Source organism: Ursus americanus, chromosome 25 (assembly GCF_024610735.1).
Source record: "Ursus americanus isolate L20-20 chromosome 25, mUrsAme1.1.p, whole genome shotgun sequence".
Lineage (NCBI taxonomy): Eukaryota > Metazoa > Chordata > Mammalia > Carnivora > Ursidae > Ursus > Ursus americanus.
This window is the reverse complement of record NC_142151.1, coordinates 36,313,360-36,334,232: the sequence shown is the minus strand read 5'-3', so window position 1 is coordinate 36,334,232 and position 20,873 is coordinate 36,313,360. Positions and strand designations below refer to the sequence as shown.

At 37.2% G+C, this 20,873-nt stretch overlaps 1 protein-coding gene and 1 non-coding gene across 10 annotated transcripts in view; both read right to left on the bottom strand.

Moving 5' to 3' along the window:
• TMEM117 (transmembrane protein 117) overlaps nucleotides 1-20,873 on the bottom strand; it is a 488,268-nt gene that overhangs the window by 333,143 nt on the left and 134,252 nt on the right. The gene's annotated exons all lie outside the window — the stretch shown is intronic.
• Nucleotides 2,060-2,185, bottom strand: LOC123794850 (U6atac minor spliceosomal RNA). The gene has a single exon (XR_006780276.1). It is a non-coding gene; the product is annotated as a U6atac minor spliceosomal RNA (small nuclear RNA).

The window sequence follows — 20,873 nt, the reverse complement described above, 5'->3', positions numbered from 1 at the left end:
ATGGGGCTCAGGCCAGACCTGGAGATCTGCAGGCCTGAGAGACCATGGGGAGCTGGCACATTTGTCTACATTTCAGAATTTGCAATGTAAGTCAAAGGACGGGTAGACTATAAATAAGCCTGGAGAAGCAGTCAGGGGCTGGATCACCAAGGGTGTTGTCAGTCACATAAACTGGTTCATGCTGAAGTACTTGAAGAGCAATAAATTTTAAGATGGTGATTAACTTGCTCAGGCTTGCCTTTTATTAAGTTCTCTTTTGCTTCAATGTGGAAAAATGGATTGCAAGGGCTGAGACTGGAAACAGGGAGACCATGTTGGAGGCTACAGCAGTCATTCAAATGCAAAATGATGATGGGCTGATCTAAGGCAATGGGATGAAGAACAAAATAAGAAGGCAGAATGGGTCAGTACTCTCTCTCCCTGTCCCTTACTCTCTTTCTTTCTCTCTCTCATCTTGTCCATAGACAGTAAGAATGGACATTCACTGAGCACTTACTATATAGCGGGCTCTCTCCTGAATGTTTTATATTTGACTCATGCAATCCTCAAAACAAGTCAATTCCTCATTATAAAGATGAGGAAACAGAAGTATAGAAATTAATTTGGCCAAGGTTCTCAAGGCCAGAGACATTATCTTATATTTCTTTCATTTTTTTTATTTCTTGAAAAGCATATTAAGTATAAATGTAGGGCTCAATAATACTTGTGGATTTGTTATTATAATTATTCACCAGTGGAATAAAGATTCTTACAGATAACTTTCCACCTCCCGAAGTGCTCAAGCAGAGACATGCGATGACTTGGCAAGCATACTGCAAAGCAAATTCCAAAATTTTGTGGAAGCTCCTAGAAAATCCTAAGGTCCCTAATGACACTAACATCCTATGACTTTATGATTCAGTGACTCTGAAGGATGAACAACCTGCTAGTTAATAGAAAAATCTCTGAGCTTGCAAAAGTCTCCCTCAGTAAGGAAATCACCACTAATCTCAACCACACTTAACAATCACCATATTCTCCTTTGGCTACTATTTCTGATCCCCTCTTTCAACATTCCTTATTTGACTGGACAAAAAGAAACACCTAGTCAGGAGCAGTAAGGACACTTCGACCACACATATTTCCCCAGAAACCTAATCGAAGTGTAATAGAGAAAAAGAGATATTTCATTAAATTCCTCTTAGGTCCATTTTAATTTCTGAAAGCACTGGGCACGTAATAATATGCTAATTTTCATGGACAATGTAGCATTTTAGAGTGGAATTAGGGATATATTCTGAGGAAAGGTTGAAAATCTCTGGAGCCAGGGGCTATGCCTTTATTGCTTTTCTGCTATTAACTTGCTCTGGGACTTGAAGCAAGTCCCTTAAGCCTCTCTCAGTTTCATTTGTAACTCATTTGTAAAATATGGAATAATACTTAACAACTACCTCACAAGGAAATACTGAAAAAATAATGAACTAATAGAGACAGGCAAGATGTTTTGAGATCCTTGGATCAAAGATCCAGCGCATTAAATACTAAATTTTAATGAATTAAAGATGCATGCAAATCCTATTAATGTGTACACTTCAGAGGAATGGACTGTGGTATCATAAACTATACAAAAACTTTTAGAGTGTGAGGTATAAAAACATTTAAATACAGGATCATTTTCTAAATGTTCCCCTCTTTTAGATTAAAAGCCAGTAGGGCTAAAATTCATCTTCTAAAACTCCAGAGGATAATGAAATATCTCATGATAGCATTTTAAAAGGAAATGTGGAGTTACCTTGAAGTCATTTTTGGATAATAAAATGGTTTAAAGTCTAATTTCTGAAACAGCAAGAAAAAAGATGTCAGATTCACTTGACCCTCAATACCTGTTGGTCCACATTTCTCATGTGGGCTTAAAGCAGGCAGCAGGCTAACAGCTGTCAGGAATGCTAGTGGTCTAGACTGAGGGATGATGATCCACTGCTGTAACACCCTCCACTCCAAGAATGGCCTTTAAGAATTTTTTTTTAATGATTTTTTATTATATTATGTTAGTCACCATACAGTACATCCCCGGTTTCCGAAAAAACGTTGGTTAGATGCCACGAAGTAGGTGGCAATGCCTTAACCGTATGCGTGTTGTCAGGCCCGAGGGCCTCTTCCATCCTTGTCAAGGGGAGTGCTAACCTTCTCTCCTTTCATACAACACCCTTTAAGAATTTTTTAAATCAATTTTCTTACAATTAATATTTCCTAAGGCAGATCAGCATCCATATTAGGAAACATTGGCTCTCATTTAGGTACCAGTTTAAATCTTAGTGAAGGGCATGTTTCCCATTTTGGAGATATAACCTGAAATACTATCTGAGAACAAGTATGTAATATAGTCATTGTCTGATTCAAATGCATTGCATTTAAGGTATGTAGAAATAACACAGAAATTAAAAAATCTATTTCTTTAGGAATCAGAAAATGCCACTGATCATGAAGATAAGAGAGATTTTAAGATCTAGGCTTCTAAATGAGGGTAAAATATTCCATATTGTTGTTTGAAATCTTAGGCAGAAACTGAAATAATAATAAATATGAATAATAATTTGGGGAATAAAGGGACAGGTTCTATGGAGCTGGAATTCACTAAAAAGAGCTTTGCCATTCTAGGAGGCTTAAGAAGGTGAGTACAGAATCCCCTAACAGAGAGGAGAATTGTCCAGAAAAATAAATATTTTCAAATTAAAAGAGGTCATCTATGTGACTGGAATCTTATAAATCAGAGCTACAATCTCTGATACCCAAATGTTAAGCTACTTTCACAGATATCAACCAGTTGTTGAAAAAAGGAGAAACCAGCCCTGGGTAGAATAAACTGTAGAATGTAGACTGACATTGCAGTTAAAGAAAATGTAGCAGTAGAGAGATTCTAGGTCTCACATCTGTGAAACCAAAACTAAATTTCAAATATAAGTGAGTTATCAGGAAGGCATAAGTGCAAAACTGCTGGTTGGCCTAATTCCCATTCCAGTAAGGTCTGCACAAGAGCAAAGACTCAAAAACAATGAATAATATAAATATATGCCCAAGAGTAACAAGTTCTAAAAACCTGTCCCAGAAACATGAAAAGAGAGCTGTAAGGAATAAGGTTGTGCCCATCTGTAAATCTATTTTTTAAACATTTTATGAGTCCAGAATAATAACAAAGTGGACGTAGCTGTGCTTTCTTATTAGCACCTGCAGTAGGGTCAATAAACACCCCTGGTGCTACCCATCCCCCCCGCCCCATCCACCTTGCCTATTGTAAACAACACTTTTTGGAAAATGATATTCCCCGCTGAGCATGGAGAGGGTCTTTGAATCCTATTTAAAACACTGCCCTCACATAGTCACTATCAACTGGAGTTGGGTCCTAATGTAACATCTATTTCCCATCTCCAGCTTAGAAATTCCATTTGGAAAAAAAAAAAAAAGGTGCTTGTAATCACAAAGCAGTGGTTTTTCATTTATGTGTTATATTTAACAAACACTAAAATACACGCTTGTAATAGCTTTGAAAAATACCAGTTATCATTTACAGCAACCTCCAATTAACCTATCCTTTGTGCAATTCCCATGGGTAACCACTGTTAAATATTTGGTGCAATTTTTTCTAGAACTTTCTAATGTACTATATAATCTATCATATTTCCTCAAGTCTAAATGCGTTCTTTCAAATTTGAAGCAATTTAATAACTAGTTTCCTAACAAAAAAACACAACAAATGAAACACTACAATGTTAATGTAATAATAAATTACGACATTGCCAAATTTTAGTCATTAAAATTTGAAAATTCTATGTTATATATATGCATTTTATATAAGCTAAACTTTGTAAATCACAATCTTCTATATCTTGTGAGAAGGAGTTCTAAAACAGGGTTAAATGACACAAATATATATGTCTAAACTCCTCTTTTGCAGATGCTGCCAAGCATCTCATACATTTCTTTTAAATCTACAGGTGAATCTCCTGCAGCCTTTCTGGGAAGCCCTCCTATCACACAGTATCTTATTTTACTCTTTTATAAGAAGATATTTAACTGAAACTTTTCTATCACAATGTGTTCATGTGCCTATGATTTCCATAGCACTAATGTCTTTCCTGAGGCTTAGCCTAAGATTCCAAAGCAGTTTCAACAAAAAAGGAGTATATTATTTTACTCATTACAAAATTAGTATATGCTAACAATATCCTGACAAACTAAAATTGGTGGTTTTCTATGATTAACTGCAGGTATTAAATAGAGTTGAAAACAAGATTCCACTCCATCATTAAACACTCATGTGTTTTCCTGCCAAATATAGAAATGAATATTAATTTTCAACTTTCTGGAGGAGGCCAAGAAAGACATAACTTGCAGATATAACAGAGCTCAGAAATAGATAACCCTGAATCATCAGAACAGAATGTAGGTTGATAAATGCACTCATTTTTTATTCCAGGAGATGAATATGAACCCTCGCCCTAACTCTACAACAGAAGAAATGCATATCGCTGATATGCATATAAAAAGTTCTGATTCATTGGTACATAAAATAACACAAATTAAAATGGGATTCAATTTTTATCCATTGGATTATTTTTCTTTTGAAACTCATCTAGGGCACACAAGACTCTCAAGACACAAACCAAGTAGAAAACAGGAGAGTAACACCAGTAAATGGCAGAGTAGGAAGCCCTGAAACCTCCTTCCCCCCACAAACATACCAATTCAGCAACAATTCACAGAAAAAAATCTCTTTGTGAGAAATCCAGAAATGAACTGAAAGGATTCTGCACCCCAGGAGAATGAGAAATCAGACTCACTGAAGCCAGTAGGGAGAATTGGAACCCTCTCACCAGAATCCCTGTCCATATGATCAGGAAGGGACTCTCTAACACCAATTTTCACTCAGGGTAGGAAAGAGACTGGGTCACGTGTCCAGCAGAGGTTTCCCCAGAGAAACGGTTTCTGTCTTGAATTGGAGCTCTGACTGGTCCAGCACAAACTAGCCACCCAGGGGAAAACGGAGATGTTGATTTGGGCTGGTAGACACCATAGATCGTCCCTGCTGCTTAGCACAGAATAGGTGGATGAGAAATCCTACCTCAGTTTCCCCCTGGGGAGGAAGAGTTGATCTGTATGCCCAATGACCCAACTTCTCTAGGACTACACAAAGAATTATCATCTGCCTTGCCAATCCTGAGTTCTGACTAGGTCTGACACAGTCTAGTAGCCTCAGTGAGAATGAAGGTGACAATTTTGGCTAATAGAAACCATAGATCCTCCCTTTGCTCATCACAATTAGTAGATGAAAAAAATTCCAGCTCTTTAATCACTCTTGGAGAAGGAAAGAGTTGATCCATGTGTCCAGTACTCCAACTTCTCCAGGGATGCCTAAAGAATTAGTGTCTGTCTTATCAGTTTTCACAGTTCTGACAGGTCAAGGACAGAGGCCCCCAGAATCTCTTGCCAGGCTGACTGGTGAGGATCTTCTTCTGTGCGAGGCTGCTCTGTGAAGACTGGGAGGGGTACCTACTTTGTCTAGTGTACAGACACCAACAAAGACATCAAGAAGAATGAGGAATCAGGCAAAGATGTTACAAAGGAACAAGATGCATCTCCAGAAACTGACATTAAAGAAAAAGGAGTTATATGATTTACCTGACAGAGAACTCAAAATAATTGTAATAATCACTGAGGTCAAGATAATAAAAAACATTAATAAAGTGAAAATCTCAACAAAGAGATAGAATTTTTTTTAAGTACCCAGCAGAAATCATGGAGCTGAGAATACAATCACTGGACTGCAAAATTCACCAGAAAAATTCAACAAACTAGACGTAGAAGAAAGAATTAGCAAACTCAAAGATATGTCATTAGAAATAATTCAAAGGAGAAAAAGAAATGAAAAAAGAATGAAGAAAGCTTAAGGGACATATAGGGTATCAACAAGTGGACTGTTTTACACAATACAGAGTCCCAGAAAGTGAAGAAAGAGAAAGGACAAGAAAGTTTATTCAAAATAATGATGACTGAAAACATCCCAAGTCTAGAGAAGGAAAGAGACATACAGATCCAGGAAGCTCAATGGAACCCAAAAAAGATAAACTCAAACAAATTCACAACAAGATATATTATAATCAAATCATCAAAAGTCAAACACAAAGAGATAATTTTGAAAGCAGCAAAAGAAAAGTGACTTGTCACATACAAGGGAACCACTGTAATACTATCAGTGAATTTTTCAATAGAAACCCTGCAGAATAGAAGGTAGTGGGCTAATATATTCATATTCAAAGTGTTAAAGGAAACAAAAAAACCGGCCAGCCAAGAATGTGATACACCACATTAATATAATAAGGGATAAAAAAAAAATCACACGGTTATCTCAATAGATGCAAAATAAAGAGTATTTGACAAAACTCAACACTCTTTCATGGTAATAACTCTGAACAAACTAGGAATAGAGTTTACCTAAATACAACAAAGGTCATATATGAAAAGCCCACAAATACCATCTTACTCAAAAGCTTTTCCTTTAACATTACGAAAAAGGCAAAAATGCCCACGCTCACCACTTCTATTTCACCTAGTACTGGAAGTCCTAGACAGAGCAATTATGTAAGAAAAAAGAAATAAAATGCATCTAAATTGTAAAAGAAGTAAAATTGTTCCTATTTGCAGATAACATAATCTTGTATGTAGAAAACCCAGAAGACTTCATTAAAAATACTGTCAGAATAAATGAATTCAATAAAGCAGCAGGATACAAAAATCAACATACAAAAATCAGTTGCATTGTTATACACTAACAATGGACTATCTGAAAATGAAATTAGGAAAACAATCTCATTTATGATAGCATCAAGAAGAATAAAATTCTTACGAATAAACTTAAGTTAGTGAAAGAGTTATATACTGAAAACCACAAAATACTGATTAAAGAAATTAAACAAGATACAAACAAATGGACAGATATCCTCTGTTCATGAATTGGAAGACTTAATACTATTAAAATGTCCACACAACCCAAAATAATCTACAGATTTAATGCAACCCTTATCAAAATGCCAATGGCATTTTGTAGAAAAATAGAAAAAAATTTCTAAAATTCATAAGAAACCACAAAAGACCATAAATAGCCAAATCCATCTTAAGAGAAAAAAGTAAAGCTGGAGACATCAAACTTCCTGATTTCAAAATCCATTACAAAGCTATAGTAATTAAAACAGTCCTTGCTCGTGCTCTCTCTCTCAAATACATAAATAAAATCTTTTTAAAAATAAAATAAAACAGTATAGTACTGGTGTAAATACAGACACATAGACCAATGTAATAGAATTAGAGAGTCCCGAAATAAATCCATGCATATATAGTCAAATGATCTTTTTTTTTTAAAGATTTTATTTATTTATTTGACAGAGATAGAGACAGCCAGCGAGAGAGGGAACACAAGCAGGGGGAGTGGGAGAGGAAGAAGCAGGCTCATAGCGAAGGAGCCTGATGTGGGGCTCGATCCCACAACGCCGGGATCACACCCCGAGCCGAAGGCAGAAGCTCAACCACTGTGCCACCCAGGTGCCCCATAGTCAAATGATCTTTGACAAGGGTACTATGATTACACAATGAGGAAAGGATAATATCTCCAACAAATGGTGCTAGGGATATCCACATACAAAAGAATGAAATTGGACCCTTATCTTACACCACACACAAAAATCAACTTAGACAGATTAAATTTAAACAGTATACCTGAAACTGTAAATTATCATTACATTGGTCTTGGCAATGATTTCATGAAAATGACAGCAGAAGTGCAGGCAACAAAAACAAAAACAAATGGGACTACATCAAACTAAAAAGCTGCACAGCACAGGAAATAATCAGCAGAGTGAAAATGCAGACTATGGAGTGGGAGAAAATATTTGCAAGCCATATATCTGATAAAGAGTTAATCTCCAAAAAATATGATGAACTCTTACAACTCAATAGTAAAGCACCTAATAACTCAGTTTTTAAAAATGGGTAAAGGACTTGAACAGATATTTCTCCAAAAAAGATATATAATGGCCAACAGATATATGAAGAAATGCTCAACATCACTAATTATCAAGGAAATGAAAATCAAAACCACAATGAGAGATCATCTGTCAGGTGTCAGGATAGTAAAATAAAAATATAAAATAAAATAAAATTGGAACACTTGCACATTGTTGGTGGGAATGCAAAATGGTGCATCCACGATGGAAAAGTATGGAGGTTCCTCAAAAATATTAAAAATAAAACTATCATATGATCCAGCAATCCCACTTCTGGGTATTTATCCACAAGAACTGAAATCAGCATCTTGAAGAGATATTAGCACTTGATGTGCATTGCAGCACTATTCACAATCACCACGATGTGGAAACATCTTAAATGCTCATCAATGGATGAAGAAATAAAGGAGTGTGGTATATACATGCAATGAAACATTATTCAGCCCTTAAAAAGAAGGAAATTCTGCAATATGTAACAATCTAGATGAACCTTAAGGATTATGGTAAGTAAAATAAATCAGGCACAGAAAGACAAATACTGATAATTCCACTTATATGAGGTCTTTAAAATAGCCAAATTCATAGAATCAAAGAGTGGAATGGTGGTGGCCAGGGGCTGTGGGGAATGGCTAATCAATGAGCATCAAGTTTCACTTAACCAAGATGAATAAACTCTATAAATCTGCTGTGCAAGATGGTATCTGCAGCCAATAATAATGGATTGTACACTTAAAAAAATTATGAGATTAGATTTCATATCAAATGTTCTTACCACAATAAAGATTTTTAAAAAGAGAGAGAAAGAGAGAATTTAGCCACCGAGTCTTCTAGGAAAAAAATACTCAAATACAGGCACTGTTATTAAAAATCCTTTTTTTAAATCTTCTATTCAGAATCCTAAAGATAAAAACAGGAACCCTTTAAGGGGGAAAAGAGACACTAACTGAAAGTCTCACTGAGAGATCAGTTCACAATAAAATGTGTGGGCCACACAAGACAGTGGAAAAGAAGAACTAGAAGGTAGATCAAAATATGTTCAAATTAATAAAAGAGATATAAAAATAAACAGAAACCACACCAAAACCAAAATATCCTAGTATGTACATTAGTTTTCTAGGGCTGCCATAACAAATACCACAGAATGGGTGGCTTAAACCACATTTCTTCTTTAGTAGTTCTGGAGGCTCAAGTCCAAGGTTTGGTTTCTTCTAAGCCCCCTCTCCTTGATGGCAGGTGGCCATCTTCTAGGGTTGAATTCACATAGTCAACTCCCTGTGGTCTAATCTGGTGTCCTAATGTCCTCTTCCTATAAAGGCACTAGTCATACTGGATTAGCACCACGCCATATGACCTCATTCTACCTTAATTATCTCTTTAAAAGCCCGGTCCGGGGTGCCTGGGTGGCTCAGTTGGTTAAGCATCTGCCTTCCGCTCAGGTCATGATCCCAGGGTCCTGGGATCAAGTTCCGCATCAGGCTCCCTGCTCAGCAGAGAGTCTACTTCTTCCTCTGCCCCTCTGCCCCTTTGCTCCTCTGCTCACGCAGGTGCGTGCACGCTCTCTCTCTCTCTCCCTCACAAAAATAAATAAAATCTTAAAATATATAAATAAAAAATAAAAATAAAAGTTCAGTCCCCCACGTACTGTCACATTCTGAGGTACTGGGAGTTAAGACTTAAACACAAGAATTTAGGGGGAACATAATTAAGCTCACAAACAGTATAGAAGGACGAAAAAGGCTGATCTGACAATAAAATGAAATAAAACAAAACTTAAAGAAATGACAAATACAATCTGAAAGTTAAAATCCAACCAATAGGTTAAACAGCTTCAGAATTTTGAGAAAGAATTAGTGACCTGGGAAACATCTGTGGATAATATGTAATATGGCACAGATAAAAAGATGTAGAATGAGAAATTAAGAGGGAAAGGGAATGAGATTAATTGATAAAATTTATGTCTTACTGAAATTCCAGAAATGATATTATGGAACTAAGGAAAAGGCAATTTCTAAAGAAATAATGGTTGAGAATTTTCCAAAATTCACAAAAGATGTTAATTTTAGAATGTGGGAATCCCCCTAAATCCTAAGCAAGATAAATGAAAAGAAATCCACATGTAGGCATACTGTAGTGAAATGTGGAACTTCAAACACAATGAGATCTTAAAAACAGTAATGGGGAAAAACATCGTTGTCTAGAAAAGAATAAAAATTATAAAATTATGAAGACATCAGTAGCAATAGATACAATAGGATATCAGAATAATATCTTCTAAGTGCCAAAGGAAAATAATAGTTACTTCTAGTTCTCCAGCTACACTATTATTTAAAAAAGGCAAAATAAAAAGAAAATAATCTTCAGCATATTTATACCAAAAAGTTAATCATAATTACATCTATTATAGATTATTTTTATTTCTTCTTTGTAAGTTTTTATAATTCAAAAATTTCTATAATGAACCGATGTTGCTTTTAACATCTAACTTTTTAACATTAGCAATGAACATTAAACAAAATAACATTTAAACAATTACTATATATAATATGCAATATATATTATATATATGAAGTGAAAAAGAATAATTTTATAGTCATTTTCTCCATTTTAATCAAATGTCATTTTTCTTGGTGTCTTACATCTCAGATCCCACTAAAATAAATATTTATTCAAAGGCTTCTACTCTTTTCCAATAAAATCTGTGACCCCAAAATAACAACTTAAAACAAGAAGTGGAACAGTGACTCAGGATTCAGGTGTAATGGAATTATAACGTTTTGTTGACAAAATGCTATTGAACTGACAAAGTACAGAACTTTGAGTTTGAAGTGTCCGCTCTGGATCTCTCACTGATGGGGTGTATCTTCCAGCATGGGCCTCTTAGGTCAGCAGTCAGTGTGGCCCCAGTGAGCCAAAGTAGGAAGCTTGTTGGGACTTCACACTCAGTTCATCTTGATTTGTTTTGGAAATTACCTTATTTTAATTACCTTCGCTTTCCGTTTCTATCATTTGTTTACTAATATCTTGATTTTTTTTTAATGTATCTGGAGCTAATTATAGACTGACTGCTGTTGCTACAACTTTCCTTCCAAAATAATACTCCATATACGAAACAGTATTTGAAAATAAAATCAGTAAAAAATAAACACCACAATTCCATTTCACAAGCACTTTTCCTTTTTTTTTTTTAAGATTTATTTATTTGAGAATGGGTGGAGGGGCAACAGGAGAAAGAATCTTAAGCCGACTCCCTGTCGAGGGCAGAGGCTGACAGAATCCCGAGATCATGACCTGAGTCAAAACCAAGAGTCTTAACCGACTGCCACTCCAGCCCCCCCATGAGCACTTTTAAAAATAACAAACTGTCATGGTTAACATCTAAAAAGTTATGGTCTTATCATTTCTTAAGTTAGGGGCAATTATCAAAATATATCATGACAAATAACTTGGTCAATTTGCCTTTTGGTGTTTCTTTGGAATATGCCATATTTGAGAAAAATCCTATCACCTTTTCTTCATCCAAAAATTATTTTCATATAAATATAAAGCTTTGACCTCATCACTTTCAATGTTTCCTTGCAATTTTACCAGCATTTGGGCTCTGGCAGAATCCTGCTGTTTTCCTTGCAATAAAATGACTTTAAAATAACTTTTCAGCTCACACTTTACTTGGTGAGCACAGAAGATGACCGCTTTAAAATTTCTCTAATCAATCTATAAAGCACTCTTGAGAATTTCAAGTTACTGTGTAAATTCTTTGCATGCCGAGATTTGCAGGAATTTATGGACGTTTTCCTCCTATTGTTTTCTATCAAATGATTCCCAGTTTATTAATTTGCGATCTTTATTCATCTTGGGTAAGTATGAAAAAAAAATAATTCAAAGGGAGAAGCTTCACATAAAGTCGTCAGGTAGGAATTTATTTCAGCTCAAAGAAACTTCGATTGGAAATGCTCCTACTTTGTTGATTCTTCCTTAAAAGTCTTCCTCCACCATTTCATGGAAAGGTTCCACTTTGCAATTAAAAGAACACATTTCAGTATGTGGGCTGATTTTAAAATGAACATTCTATTTTGCATGATTGAAGAAAAATGAGAACAACAAAGAAATAGTAATAGATTGTGACCAGAGTGCTTTCCCCTTACCTCTTTCAGACACAAAATCTGAGTAACAAATGCTTCCGTTCAAACCCATGGCATTGCATCCAAACTGTTCCAGTGCCTCTTTTGCTCTTTATTAGTTTCTAAAAGGGTCTATCAATAAGGGAAATTTATGTTTTAATCTCTTCCACCCCAGAATATCAAATATTTCCTAAGGTCATGATTTTCTTTAAGTCCCAAAGAAATGTTAGTAGATGCTGATAAAAAGAGATTAACTGCGGTGGAAAAGGTCAGGTGCTCAGCACCTGATTAAAACACTATGTCAATGTAATACAGTAGTCAAGGTACACCTTTCAGATAAATCAGAAGCAGGAAAATAGTGGTATGTTTTCAATACCCTCTGGTTATGAGCATTCTGATTTCATAAGCTTGTGGGAAACGGTTGTATGGGTAAGGGAGTGACTTGCAGGCTTTAAAAAAAAAAAAAACATTACAAGAATCTTATTTATGCATTGTGACCCAACACATAAAAATAAATACAGTGCCTATCCTTAATATGTATGTACCATTACTGATATTATCTACACCATTCTTTTTTTTTTTTTTTAATGCTTTTGAGATAGTTATTAGCCTGGAGTGTGACCTGCTAACTGTGACCTTGGACAAGTTGTTTACCCTCCCTGCAGCTCAGTCTTTTCACTCCAAGTTCACAAAGTTAAATGAGATGACATTTGTGAAGTTCTTGGCACCAAGAGCTCTCAATATATGCAATTCCTTTCTGTCCACACCACTTTTTCCTTTATTTAGAGTCTGTGCTCATAGTATGTTGACCAAAAACAAAATTAAATACATAAAAAAATTAAAGTAAACATAGACACGGATATGACATACGGCCATACTAAAGACTCTTAATTTATCATACGTGCCTGCATCTAGGTCCGGGTCAGGTCATGCTCCTCACCACCATGTGACATGCTTTGACCAATGGGATTTAAACAAATGAGACAAAAGCACTGGCTTAAAAAAGGCTTGTGCATTGGGTTTGCCTTCCTGATGCTGGGAACTCCCTCTTGTGACTTTTGGAACACTGCCACCATGTCAACAAACCTGTACGAGCCTGCTGGGCACTTGTGGTCCAGCTGACAGCAGGAACCAACAGACAGACATGTGAGTAAGGCCATCGTCAGGCATATCAGACTATGGCCCCATAAAACAGCCTAAAGAATACCCAGCCAAGCCAGCCTAAGCTGCTGACCCACAGATACATGAGCAAATAAAAGGGCTTCTCTACACCCTTCTTAAACTACTACATAGGTTGGCTTTAAGCCACTAAATTTTGTGGTGATTTACTATGTAGCTCTTTCAAGCACATGGTTATCTTCAACTTCGTAGTAAAAAATTAATACTATTTGTTAATCTGTTTGTGAAGATGCAGATTAAAGAAATCCTTAACAAGGGGAAATGGGGGTCAAAGGACTTTTTCCAGGAAATTTATGTAGCTCAAGTCCTTGATGACTGAGCTCTTAAGCAATATATCATATATGTAGAACACATAAATACTCTCTCTTTTCTGACAATATTAACAAAGATGTGAAAGTAAGAATATTTTATTCTCAGGTTGCTCCCTAGACAGACTGTGACTGAGCAACTTGGGGTGTGATTTTTCTTGAAGAAAAGAGGCAAACGATTTTTAAAAGAAAATGGAGACCTATCCCCAGTGTGAGCCAAGGGAAAATATTAAGATGCCATCTCAAAAACTTGTCAAACATATGTAAGGAAGTAGATAAAATAATTATGGTAACATAGAAAAACTAAGTTATAATAGGTTCACTTTTGATTTAAAAAGACTATCACTGATCTTCCTGGATACCTTAATTTGTAGAAACATGATCCAAAGAGGCAATTTTTAAAATAGGGGTTTAAGGTACCTCATGAGAAATTTGGGCAATAAAATACACATTTTTGTCTAAGCAAAAACAAAAGCGTCTTAAAATCGTTAACTACAAGACTACTGGATTTAACTATACTTGATCCAAGGTGTTTTTCAATGTGTTTAATTAGAAGGTAAAAGGCTAGAAAACAAGACAGTGGGTTCTTGCTTGGACCCATCTTCTCCTGTACCTGTTAAAGAGGGCACCTGTTGAGTCGATGCATAAGATGAGTCTGCCTAGCTGACATGTCCCTTTTGTGGAGATGGAGACACCAGAACCCGACGTGACTGAACATTCAACCATGTGCCTAGTGGCCTTCATTCACATTAACACTCAACCTGGACCCCCCTCTGCTAATCTGACTTCCACTATCATATTCCTCGGGGAAACCACTTCGGCTGATCCAAACATCCAGTTTTCCTGACATTTGTTGCCTTCTCCTAAAATAAAAAATTTACCTTCCTATTTATAGATGAAAAGCATATTTTATTTGCTTGTAAGATAAAAAAGTTATTATCTCTTGAAAAGGTAATTTCTGTAGTAGAACCCATTCTTCTCTTCATTTACTTTTTTATGTTTTTTTAATAATTTTTTATATTAGTCACCATACAGTACATCCCTAGTTTTTGATGTAATGTTCCATGATATTAGTTGCATATAATACCCAGTGCACCATGCAATACATGCCCTTCTTAATACCCATCACCAGCCTATCCCAATCCCCCATCCCCCTCCCCTCTGAAGCCCCCAGTTTGTTTCCCAGAGTCCACAGTCTCTCATGGTTCATTCCCCCTTCTGATTACCCCCCCTTCATTCTTCCCTTCCTTCTCCTACTGATCTTCCTATTTCTTATGTTCCATAAATGACTGAAACCATATGATCATTGTCTTTCTCTGCTTGACTTATTTCACTTAGCATAATCTCCTCCAGTCCTGTCCATGTTGCTGCAAATGTTGTGAAATCGTTCTTTTGGATGGCTGAGTAATATTCCATTGTATACATGGACCACATCTTCTTCTTTTTTTTTTTTTTAAGATTTTATTTATTTATTCGACAGAGATAGAGACAGCCAGCGAGAGAGGGAACACAAGCAGGGGGAGTGGGAGAGGAAGAAGCAGGCTCATAGCGGAGGAGCCTGACGTGGGGCTCAATCCCATAACACCGGGATCACGCCCTGAGCCGAAGGCAGACGCTTAACCGCTGTGCCACCCAGGCGCCCCTGGACCACATCTTCTTAATCCGGTCATCAGTTGAAGGGCATCTCGGCTCCTTCCACAATTTAGTTATTGTGGACAATGCTGTTATGAACACTGGGGTGCATATAGCCCTTCTCTTCACTACATCTGTATCCTTGGAGTAAATACCCAGTAGTGCAATGGTTGGATCATAGGGTAGCTCAATTTTTAGCTTTTTAAGGGAACGCCACCCTGTTTTCCAAAGTGGCTGTACCAACTTGCATTCCCACCAGCAGTGTAAGAGGGATCTCCCCTTTCTCCACATCCTCTCCAACATTTGTTGTTTCCTGCCTTGTCAATTTTTGCCACTCTAACTGGTGTAAGGTGGTATCTCAATGCGGTTTTGATTTGAATTTCCCTAATGGCTAATGATTTTTAACATTTTTTCATGTGTCTGTTAGCCATTTGTATGTCTTCATTGGAAAAGTGTTTGTCCATATCTTCTCCCCATTTTTTGATTTGATTATTTGTTTCCCGTGTATTGAGTTTGAGTTCTTTGTAGATCTTGAATACTAATCTTTTTTTTTAATGATTTTTTATTATATTATGTTAGTCACCATACAGTACATCCCCGGTTTCCAATATAAAGTTCAATGATTCATTAGTTGTGTATACCACCCAGTGCACCATGCAATACGTGCCCTCCTTACTACCCATCACCGGTCTATCCCATTCCCCCACCCCCCTCCCCTCTGAGGCCCTCAGTTTGTTTCTCATAGTCCATAGTCTCTCATGTTTCATTCCCCCTTCTGATTACCCCCCTTTCTTTATCCCTTTCTTTCCCTACCGATCATCCTAGTTCTTATGTTCCATAGATGAGAGAAATCATATGATATTTGTCTTTCTCTGCTTGACTTATTTCACTTAGCATTATCTCCTCCAGTGCCATCCATGTTGCTGCAAATGTTGAGAATTCGTTCTTTCTGATAGCTGAGTAATATTCCACTGTATATATGGATCACAACTTCTTAATCCAGTCATCTGTTGAAGGGCATCTCGGTTCCTTCCACGATTTAGCTATTGTGGACAATGCTGCTATGAACATTGGGGTGCATATGGCCCTCCCTTCTCTTCACTACGTCTTGAATACTAATCTTTTATCTATAGTGTCATTTGCAAATATCTTCTCCCATTCCGTGGGTTGCCTCTTAGTTTTTTTGGTTGTTTCCTTGGCTGTACAGAAGCTTTTTATCTTGATGAAGTCCCACAAGTTCATTTTGTCTTTTGTTTCTCTTGCCTTTGGAGATGTGCCATGAAAAAAGTTGCTGTGGCCGATATCAAAGAGGTAGCAGCCTATGTTCTCCTCTCAGATTTTGATGGATTCCTGTCTCACATCAAGGTCTTTCATCCATTTGGAGTTTATCTTTGTGTACAGTGTGAGACAGTGGTCAAGTTTCATTCTTTTGCATATATCCGTCCAATTTTCCCAGCACCATTTATTGAAGAGACTGTCTTTTTTCCACGGGATGTTTTTCCTGCTTTGTCAAAGATTAGTTGCCCAAAGAGCCGAGGGTCCATTTCTGGGTTCTCTATTCTGCTCCATTGGTCTGTGTGTCCGTTTTTGTGCCAGTACCATGCTGTATTTGTGATCACACCTTTGTAGTATAGCTTGAAATCCGGCAACGTGATGCCCCCAGCTTTGTTTTTCCTTTTCAACAATTCCTTGGCAATTAGGGGCCTTTTCTGGTTCCACACAAATTTAAGGGCTGTTTGTTCCAGTTCTTCTAAAAATGTCATTGGTATTTTGATCGGGATGGCATTGAAAGTGTAGACTGCTCTGGGTAGCATAGACATTTTAACTATGTTTATTCTTCCGATCCATGAGCATGGAATATTTTTCCATCTTTTTTGGTCTTCTTCAATGTCTTTCAACAGTGATCTATAGTTTCTAGAATATAGATCCTTTACAACTCTGGTTAATTCCGATATAACGTATGATTTTTGGTGCTATTGTAAATGGAATGGATTCCCTAATTTCTCTTTCCTCAGTCTCATTGTTCATGTATAGAAATGCAACTGATTTCTGAGCATTGATTTTGTATCCCGCCACATTACTGAATTGCTCTATAACTTCTAGTAGTTTGGGGGTGGAGTCTCTTGGGTTTTTTATATAGAGTATAATGTCATCTGCGAAGAGAGACAGTTTGACTTCTTCTTTGCCGATTTGGATATCTTTTATCCCTTTTTGTTGTCTGATTGCTGTTGCAAGGACTTCTAGTACTACGTTGAATAATAATGGCGAGAGTGGGCATCCTTGTCGTGTTTCTGATCTTAAGAGAAAGACTTTCATCTTTTCCCATTGAGAATGATATTCGCTGTAGGCTTTTCATAGATGGTTTTTATGAAATTGAGGAATATACCCTCTATCCCTACACTCTGAAGGGTTTTAATCAGGAAAGGATGGTGTATTTTGTCAAATATTTTTCTGCATCAATTGAGAGGATCACATGATTCTTGACTTTTTTCTTGTTGATGTGATCTATCACACTGATCGAATGTTGAACCACCCTTGCATCGCAGGGATGAATCCCACTTGGTCTTGATGGATAATCCTTTTAATGTACTGTTGGATCCTACTAGTTAGGATCTTGTTGAGAATTTTGGCATCCATTTTCATCAGGGAAATCAGTCTGTAATTCTCCTTTTTGATGGGGTCTTTGCTTGGTTTGGGGATTAACGTAATATTGGCCTCATAGACTGAGTTTGGTAGTTTTCCTTCTGTTTCTATTTTTTTAAACAGCTTCAGGAGAATAGGTATTATTTCTTCTTTGAATGTTTGGTAGAATTCCCCAGGGAATCCGTCAGGCCCTGGACTCTTGTTTTTGGGGAGGTTTTTGATCACTGCTTCAATCTCTTCATAATTAATCAGTCTGTTTAAATAATCAATTTCTTCCTGTTTCAGTCTTGGTAGTTTATAGGTTTCCAGGAAGGCCTCCATTTCTTCCAGGTTGTTTAATTTATTAGCATAAAGCTGTTGATAAAAGTTTCTAATGATCCTTCCTATTTCATTGGTGTTGGTTGTGATCTCTGCCCTTTCATTCATAATTTTATTAATTTGGGTCCTTTCTCTATTCTTTTGAATAAGTCTGGCCAGTGGCTTATCGATCTTATTTATTCTTTCAAAGAACCAGCTTCTAGTTCTGTTGATCTGTTCTACTGCGCTCCTGGTTTGTAATTCATTGATCTCTGCTCTAATCTTGATCACCTGCCTTCTCGTGCGTGGGTTAGGCCTATTCTTCTGTTCCAGATCCAGCTTCTTGAGGTGAGAGTATAAAAACTGCATTTTAGATTTTTCTATTCTCTTGAGTGAGGCTTGGATAGCTATGTATTTTCCCCTTAGGACCGCCTTTGCAGTGTCCCACAAGTTTTGGACCAATGTGTTTTCATTCTCATAGGTCTCCAGAAATTGTTTAAACTGATTTTTAATTTCCTGGTTTACCCAATCATTTTGAGCAGGATGGTTCTTAGTTTCCAAGTGTTTGAGTTTCTTCCAAATTTTTCCTTGTGATTGACTTCCAGTTTCAAAGCATTGTGGTCTGAGAATATGCAGGGAATAATCTCAGTCTTTTGGTATCGGTTAAGACCTGTTTTGTGACCCAGTATATGGTCTATTCTGAAAAAAGTTCCATGTGCATTCAAAAAGAATGAGTATTTTATTGCTTTAGGGTGTAGTGTTCTATATATATCCAAGAGGTCCAACTGGTCCAGTATGTCATTCAAAGCTCTTGTTTCTTTGTTGATTTTCTGCTTAGGTGATCTGTCTACTGCTGAGAGCAGAGTGTTGAGGTCCCCTACTATTAATGTATTATCATCTATATGTCTCTTTATTCTGGTTAGGAGTTGGCTTATGTATCTAGCTGCTCCCCTGTTGGGGGCACAGATATTTATAATTGTCATATCCACTTGTTGGATACATCCTTTAAGAATAATATAATGTCCTTCTGTATCTCTCACTACGGTCTTTAGCTTAAAATCTAATCTGTCTGATATGAGAATTACTACCCCAGCTTTCTTTTGAGGTCCATTGGCATGAAAAATGGTTTTCCATCCCTTCACTTTCAGTCTGGATGTATCTTTAGGTTCAAAATGAGTCTCTTGCAGACAGCAAATGGATGGGTCATGTCTTTTTATCCAATCTACAACCCTGTGGTGTTTTATGGGAGCATTTAGGCCATTCACATTGAGAGTGATTATTGAGAGATATGATTTTAATGATGTCATGTTGCCTGTGAAGTCTTTGTTTCTATAGATTGTAAATTTCTGTTCTGTATCACTCTTGGGGCCTTTTTACTTTTATAGAACCCCCCTTAATATCTCCTGTAGGGCTGGTTTCGTGGTTACGAATTCCTTCAGTTTCTGCCAATCCTGGAAGGTCCTTATCTCTCCATCAATTCTGAATGACAGCATTGCTGGATAAAGGCTCCTTGGCTGCATGTTCTTCTCAGATAGAGCTTTGATACCCTGCCAACACTTCCTAGCCTGCCAGGTCTCTGTAGACAGATCTGACTTTATTCTGATATTTTTCCCTCTGTACGTAAGAAGTTTCTTCCCCCTGGCCGCTTTCAATACTGTATCCTTGGATCTAATATTTGCGAATTTCACTATGACGTGACATGGTGTGGGTCTGTTCTCATTGACCTTGGGAAGGGTCCTCTCTGCTTCCTGGACACGAATGCTGTTTTCTTTGCCAGATTAGGGAAGTTCTCAGCTACAATTTGTTCAAATATCTCTTCTAGACCTCTCTCTTTCTCCACCCCCTCGGGGATGCCAATAATTCTGACACTGGAACGTTTCATTGAGTCAGTAATCTCCCGTAATCTACATTCTTGAGATTGGATATTTTTGAGGCAAGTTTCTGTTTTAACTTTCTCTTCTACCATCCCATCCTCCAATTCACTAATTTATTCTTCTGCCTCATTACCCTGGCTGTCAGAGTGTCTAGTTTAGACTGCATTTGAGTCATAGCATTTTTAATTTCTGCCAGACTTGCTCTCATTTCTGCCTTTAGAGAGTCTATATTCTTGTTAATATTTTCATTAATAGTTTTTTCAAACCTACACATCATCTTGACCATTGTTACTCTGAACTCCATTTCTGACAATTTGGTTATATCCATATGCATCAGTTCTGTGGCAGAGGCCACAGACTCTATCATTTCTTTGCTGGGGGGGATTTCTTCTTCTCGTCATTCTGATGAGGAGAGGTTGTGGGGATGCCCAGAGCCCAAGTTACTGACCAAGACACAGGCAGTGTCACTTGTTTTATAGAGACCTTAGGGATGTCAGCTTCCTGATTTTTCAGCCCGCCTTCTGGGCGAGGGGCCTGCCACACTGATATTCAGGAAACCCTGTTTGGGTAGAGTTGCCCCGTCCCCTGCGAGGGGGTATGGGGCTGGGCACACTGTGAGCCGGTATTTCCGGGCTTTTGTTCTCTGGCGGCTTTCCCTGGAGGTTTTCTGTACCTCTTCTGAGAGTCAGAGCAGCAGTGGCCGAATCTGAGCCTCTGTCTCAGAACACAGAGATAGCAGTCCACTCTCCACTGAGCTCTCTTGGCCACTGTAACTCTGTTTCTGTCAGT